This window comes from Penaeus japonicus, unplaced genomic scaffold (genome assembly GCF_977035675.1).
Source record: "Penaeus japonicus unplaced genomic scaffold, GWHDUDI00000001_assembly GWHDUDI00000038, whole genome shotgun sequence".
In the NCBI taxonomy this organism is placed as follows: domain Eukaryota; kingdom Metazoa; phylum Arthropoda; class Malacostraca; order Decapoda; family Penaeidae; genus Penaeus; species Penaeus japonicus.
The window spans coordinates 23,517,651-23,524,590 of NW_028234440.1; positions in this window are offsets into that span (position 1 = coordinate 23,517,651).

A 6,940-nucleotide genomic window follows, 5' to 3' on the forward strand; every position below is an offset into this window, starting at 1 on the left:
CAGATTCAAGTTTCTTAACAAGTTACAAGGTATTAAGCTCTCGCTCGCGCTTCTCGCGCACGATATTCATTAAATTTTGAACAATATTAATTTTGCATATTGTGAAATATAATGTCGATGAGCCGTTACATAAACATACACCAGAGTTTTCTCATTCTCATTTAATAATAAGCATTCCTCTGAACGTATGATTTAGCAGTCGATTAAGGCTTCTTGTTGTACACGCGCTCTTTCTACTAAATTCTAATATGCATTCAAATATATTCCGTCTACAGGAAGATGAGCATTGCGTGTCGTCCTGCATACATTGAACTACCACAGGGTCTACTGGCAAAAACGCTCTGATAGATCATTGACCACGCTCAAAAATTGCAAAAAAAAGGAAATGGGCTGAGATCTAACTACGATCCTTGAGGGAACACCAAAGGAGACATTACTAGATGATGAGGACACAACCGTTCTGAAGTCGTTACAGAACTGATGATTGTATTAACCAGATTTTTTAATCTCGGAAAAATCGAGGATCTATGTTGAGCTTCATGCATTTTTTTATGAGGATATCATGACTTACACTGTCAAAGGCCTTGTATATTTCATTAGTCATTTTAAGAAGAGCGGTCTCTGTTGAGAGCTTCTGTCGAAAACCCATTGCTGATGTTCGTTGCTAAGAGTCTTTTTAGATCAAAGAATGATATGTAGCTGATTGGCTCCAATTTATTTTAAATATTTTAGAAGATATTGGTTAGCAAAGAGAAGAGATTGGGACGATAGTTATTCATATCGTCGATGTCACCACCTTTGTGTTAGGGGAATGACATGAGAGTCTTCCATAAGTGGGGGAAGGAAATGTAGTTGGTTGGCAATGGAAGTGTTTATGATGATGGTGAGATGAAAGACAATTACTGGAAGTGATTCTATTATGAAGCGAAATGGAATCCCATCTGAACCATAGGAGTTAGATTCCTTCATGCATTTTACAGTTAAAATTATAGTATTGCAATCCACAGGCTCAATTCTAAAACAATTATTGGGAACTGCATTTAAGAGTAAGCTTCTTTCAACATCAGCACCATCGCGCTCGCGCCGCGTATGCTTGTGCGCGCCGCTCCGCCGTTTCGTAAGCATATTTGCCAACAATTGCAAAAAAAAAATATTAAATTCCTCTGTCCTTTTCTGTAAACTATCATTATCATATATATGCTTTGAACTACTCTTAGCACTAGGAATTATTTTCTTGATAGTTTTCCAAGTAGAGCTAATATCATTTCTGTTGCTTTGGAATGCTTCTCTATAGTGTTCTTTTTTACCTTTCTCGATAAGCAATTTCACTTGCTTTTCTTTTCTTTATAATGGCTACGCAAGGTCATGTTAAATCTATCATGCTTAATACTTTTCTTAAGCTCGTCTCTAGTTTTCATTACAGATTTAACATCATCGGTGATCCAAGGGGCTGAAGGCCTGGTTATTTTTCTCGTAACTATTGGTGCGTAACTGTTCAAACATTTCAGAAAGATGTCATTTAGAATCTTTACTTGCATATTTACATCGTCAGTGTGCAGAATTCTCTTGAGAGTAGGGGCCTCGTCTAGTAATGAATTACAAAAATATTCTTGGTTGTAATTCTTAAGACACCGAAACGTTTGAAAAACTGGTCTTTTTTTTGGTTTGCTGATATTAAGTGTAGCAGAAATAAGTTCATGATCAGCCACAGGGCTGGGCTCTACTTCAAAATTAGTAATTATATCTGGCGTGTTAGTAATCAATAGATCTATAAGTGTTGCAGAGATGGGAGTTAGCCTAGTTGGCTTATTTATGACTTGAGTGAGGTTCATACTTTTAATCAATTTGTTGACTTTACTGTTTGATGCTAAAATATTATCGTTAAAATCTCCTAAAATGAAAGTTGGCTTGTTCCGTAAACAAATATTCTTAAAACAATCAGAAATATAGGAGAAAGACATGACATGGGCATGAGGATGTCGATAAATACAACCAATAACTATAGAAGGCAGTTTCCTATATTGTATAGCAATCCATATATCCTCAACACCTTCAACTTTTTCGATGCCAGTGTTGACTTCTGTCACCTTAATGTTTTCTTTAGTATATATACAAACACCACCCCCTCGACCATAATCTTGGCGGTGTAACTTAAAGGAAGATATATTTACAAAAGAATTAGGTATGCCTGGGAGAAGCCACGTCTCAGTGATGCATAAAACATCGACATATCTTTCATTAACTAATATCTCTGTTTCCTCCTTATGACTGAGGAGAGACTGAGCATTTATATACACAGTATTTATGAGGTCCTTACTTAGTACAGACTTATCAACGGCACTATCTTCTTGGCCAAGTTCCTATGCGCTATAATAATGACAAAGTCTACTTTTGTGACCGTATGAAAGGCAGTTAGCGCATTTGACTTTGTGGTCATATCTACAGTTCGACTGTCTATGGTTGTACTCTCCACATTTAAAACATCTATGTCGATGGTTGCTTGCATGAGAACTGTTTGCCTCGCGAGGTTGTTGATTTGACCTCATTCTAACGTTTGATGTGAGATTTCGATGGTCTCTGTTCTTATCTGTCCAGACTCTCCTTAAATTTATATCTCTTGTGTTACCTTCTACAACATTTATTTTCCTACTTTGCGTTTGCCAACCTTTCTCTAATGTCGCTGAGTTATCATGTACGAGTTGTGGATGGCTAATTCGTCTAAGAGCCTTTTGTGAAGGCATGTGATTTCTCTTTATGTAATTCCAGTTATCAGCTAGCTTAAAATGATCATACTGTTTGCCTATTGTTTGTAATAATCTCACTACACCATGCCTATTCAGAAAAACACCTGCATTTTCGCGATCCATAGTAAAACACATATCATCTACTTCGCCTGTACCAAGTCTGAGATGTAATTGGGTTTGTATAATTTGAATTCCATTATCAGAGCTCAATTTTTTACTTTACTGTTAAATTGATTGATTTTATCATTGAGATCATCAGAATTCAGAGTTGGTACAAGCTCACATACGGATATCTCCATTTCCTCATACTTTTTCTTCAAGTCTAAGATTAAGGACACTAGGTCTTCCAATATCATCTCAGGACTTACATCATCAATTAGTTCGTGGATCCCACGAGTAGATGATGTATCTCGCGGGAGTCCTAGTCAATTTTTCCGTTATCCAGCATCTCAGGAGGTCCATAGTTGCGCCATGGATCGTTCGAATGGCACGCTCATTCCCGAGATCCGATGTCTTGATATCGCCGAGGTTCATATCGCCGAGTAACAGCGTTTTCTCCGGGGCCTGAAGGGGGGACTGAGGTAATCCAGCACCCGTAGCAGCGGTGTCCCGTTTCCCACTGTCGAATTGTTCTTCCAGTGTTGACACGCGATCGTTAAGTCTGTTAATGGTCACAAAAGCACTTTGGACCATCTTATTTAGTTCCTCAATTTCAAAGTCTTTTTTCATTATTTTTTCTCTGAGCTCTTTAAGTTCAAGCTGAATAACTTGCAGAGGATCGCGCGGTTCCTCCACTAGCTGTTCGCTAGTTGATTGGCGAACGTTCATTATCATATCAACAAGCTTATCTTTTGTCACCCATATCTTTGTTAAGCCTATGTTACGACAGTGCTTTTGGAGTTCCAATTTGGTAAAGTTGTTGAACAGGTAGTCCCATGTTGGATTTTCCAGAGAAGGATCCGTAACATCAAGTTCGTTACTCACCTCCTCCAACATTTCTGCTGCAGTGCGTGATGTTTCAAAACTCTTCGTCTATTTTCTACGTTCGAGAGCTACTGCGCATGCGCGAATTTCAAAAAAATGGACAGAGATCTTCTATAACTTCAGAGTTCAAAATTATGAAATCATTAAAGCTTCGAATAAACACATAAGCACTGTCACAATATTCACTGTCGTTTCTTAAAGCACAATTTGATGGGAGAATCTTACAGAAAGCTTGTAGTAGTCCAGTGGAACGAAAATAGGGAGGAGCTCGTTCTGTTGTTGTATACTCTCCGGTCAGGTCAGAGAGAGTCGGATGTAGGGGAGAAATGAGAGAGAAAGAAGTCGGATGTAGGGGAGAAATGAGAGAGAAAGAAGTCGGAGGTAGGGGAGAAATGAGAGAGGGAGAAGTCGGAGGTAGGGGAGAAATGAGAGAGAGAGAAGTCGGAGGTAGGGGAGAAATGAGAGAGAGAGAAGTCGGAGGTAGGGGAGAAATGAGAGAGAAAGAAGTCGGATGTAGGGGAGAAATGAGAGAGGGAGAAGTCGGATATAGGGGAGAAATGAGAGAGAAAGAAGTCGAATGTAGGGGAGAAATGAGAGAGAGAGAAGTCGGATGTAGGGGAGAAATGAGAGAGAAAGAAGTCGGATGTAGGGGAGAAATGAGAGAGGGAGAAGTCGGAGGTAGGGGAGAAATGAGAGAGAGAGAAGTCGGAGGTAGGAGAGAAATGAGAGAGAGAGAAGTCGGAGGTAGGGGAGAAATGAGAGAGGGAGGTAAGAGAGACATTGGAGAAAAGGAGATGGTAGGCGGAGGATGCAAAGACGAAGAACAGGAATAGGAAGGGCAGCAAGAGAAGGAGAAGGAAAATCAGAGGAGCGAATGGAAGGAAAAAGTAAATGGAAAGGTAGGTCATGGGAGTAGACATAGAAGAAATATACAATATAAACTTGCATCTTGTATTCACACGCACACACACACACACACACACACACACACAAACACACACACTCTCTCACACACACACACACAAACACACACACTCACACACACACACACATTTATAAAAATATATATATATATATATATATATATATATATATATATATATATATATATACATACATATATATATATATATATATATATATATATATATATATATATATATTATATATATACATATATATATATATATATGTGTGTGTGTGTGTGTGTGTGTGTGTGTGTGTAATGTTAAGTCAGCATTCCGTCGATTTGCAGAGGCGAGATATTACTTCTCATCTTCTTCCATTTTATCCTGTTAGTGATCCTCGTGCCTCCCTTCAGATAATTCTTCTCTATGACTTTTCCCACTTGCGTCTATTACCCGATAACTTTGCTATCGTTATTTCTCTGTCCCTCCTTCTTTATCTCCCTTTCACATATTCCCTCTTACTATCTTTCTCTCTTCGTCTCTATGTCTCTTTCTGTCCATCTTTCGCGTCTCTCTCTTTATGTTTCTATATTGACTCTCTCTCCTCCATTCTCATCCTCTCTCTTTTCAATAACAGTCTTTCTCTTTATCCTTCTCTTATTTTATCTTCCTACCGAGTAAGTTGTGCCACTTCAGTTCATTTCCTTTTCTTTTCCGCTTATGCCTTCGTTTCCGTTCACTTGTCCTGAAGACGAAATGCAAGTGGATTTCGAAACTGTAGTTTCATCTTCTAATAAACATGTTTTGTGTGTGTGTGTGTGTGTGTGTGTTTTCTGCCATATCATCAACGCGGTAGTATTTTTTCTTACCATATATATATATGTATATATATATATATATATATATATATATATATATATATATATATATATATATATATGTATATATATATATATATATATATATATATATATATATATATATATATATACAAATAAACAAGTATATATATATATATATATATATATATATATTTTTATATATCTTTATCTATCTATTTATCCCTTCTCTCTCTCTATTTCTCTCTCTCTCTCTCTCTCTTTAGCTTTCTATCTCTCTATCTTTTTATCTCTCTCTATCTTTATCTACCTATTTATATATATATATATATATACATATATATTTGTATATATATATATATATATATATATATATATATATATATATATATATATATATATTATATATCTGTGTGTATGTGTGTGTGTGTTTGTACATATGTATGTATGTGTGTATGTAAATCATGAAAATAACACGGTGACATCCGCAAAGAACAATATAAAATCCACAGTGAGACGGTGATTCAAAAATGGGGAGTCAGAGTAAATTTGCTCACGAATATATTGCTAAAAGAAAGAGGAGCAACTAATCATATCGATTACCCATTGTGGTATCATCGTGTAAGATTAAACTTAGTTTGATTGGGAGTGATGGTAGAATTTATATGTACATGTAAATATATAAAGGTAAAGATATAATTACTAATTAAAGGATAGAGATGTAGGCAGATAAAAACATATAACAGACAGAGGTGGACAGACTGATTGTAAGAATAGTACGAAAAAAAAAAAATGAAAATGACTAGAATCGAAGAAACAAACGTAGACAAGAGACAGATAGATATCGATTTTAAAGAAAAACTGACCTGTCCGTAGAAGTATTACATCCATCTAATTTTGATAATTCTATTCCCTTTAAGAACGAAGTCATATGTTTTCTCTTCCTTCATTTGTTAAAGCTTCTCCCTTCTTTGATTTTCACTCACATTGATTCCCGAAGACACCAGTTTTCACGTATAACAGTAATTGAATCGGAAGTGAAGTTCTTTTCTCAATTATCCAAGGTACAGAGCAAGAGTAAGATCAATGGTGATTCAGCACTCTTGTGATTGCAGAGAAAAGTAGTTTTCAGTGTGGTGGACTGAGAAAACACAGTCCTGTTGCTCGATCGCTTTCTCTCTCTCTCTCTCTCTCTCTCTCTCTCTCTCTATCTATCTATCTATCTATCTATCTATCTCTCTCTCTCTTTCTCTCCCTCTCTCTCTCTCTTTAGCTTTCTATCTATCTATCTTTTTATCTCTCTATCTTTATCTATCTATTTATCCCTTCTCTCTCTCTCTCTCTAGTTTTCTATCTATCTATCTTTTTATCTCTCTATCTTTATCTATCTATTTATCCCTTCTCTCTCTCTCTCTCTCTCTCTCTCTCTCTCTCTCTCTCTCTTTACCTTTCTATCTCTCTATCT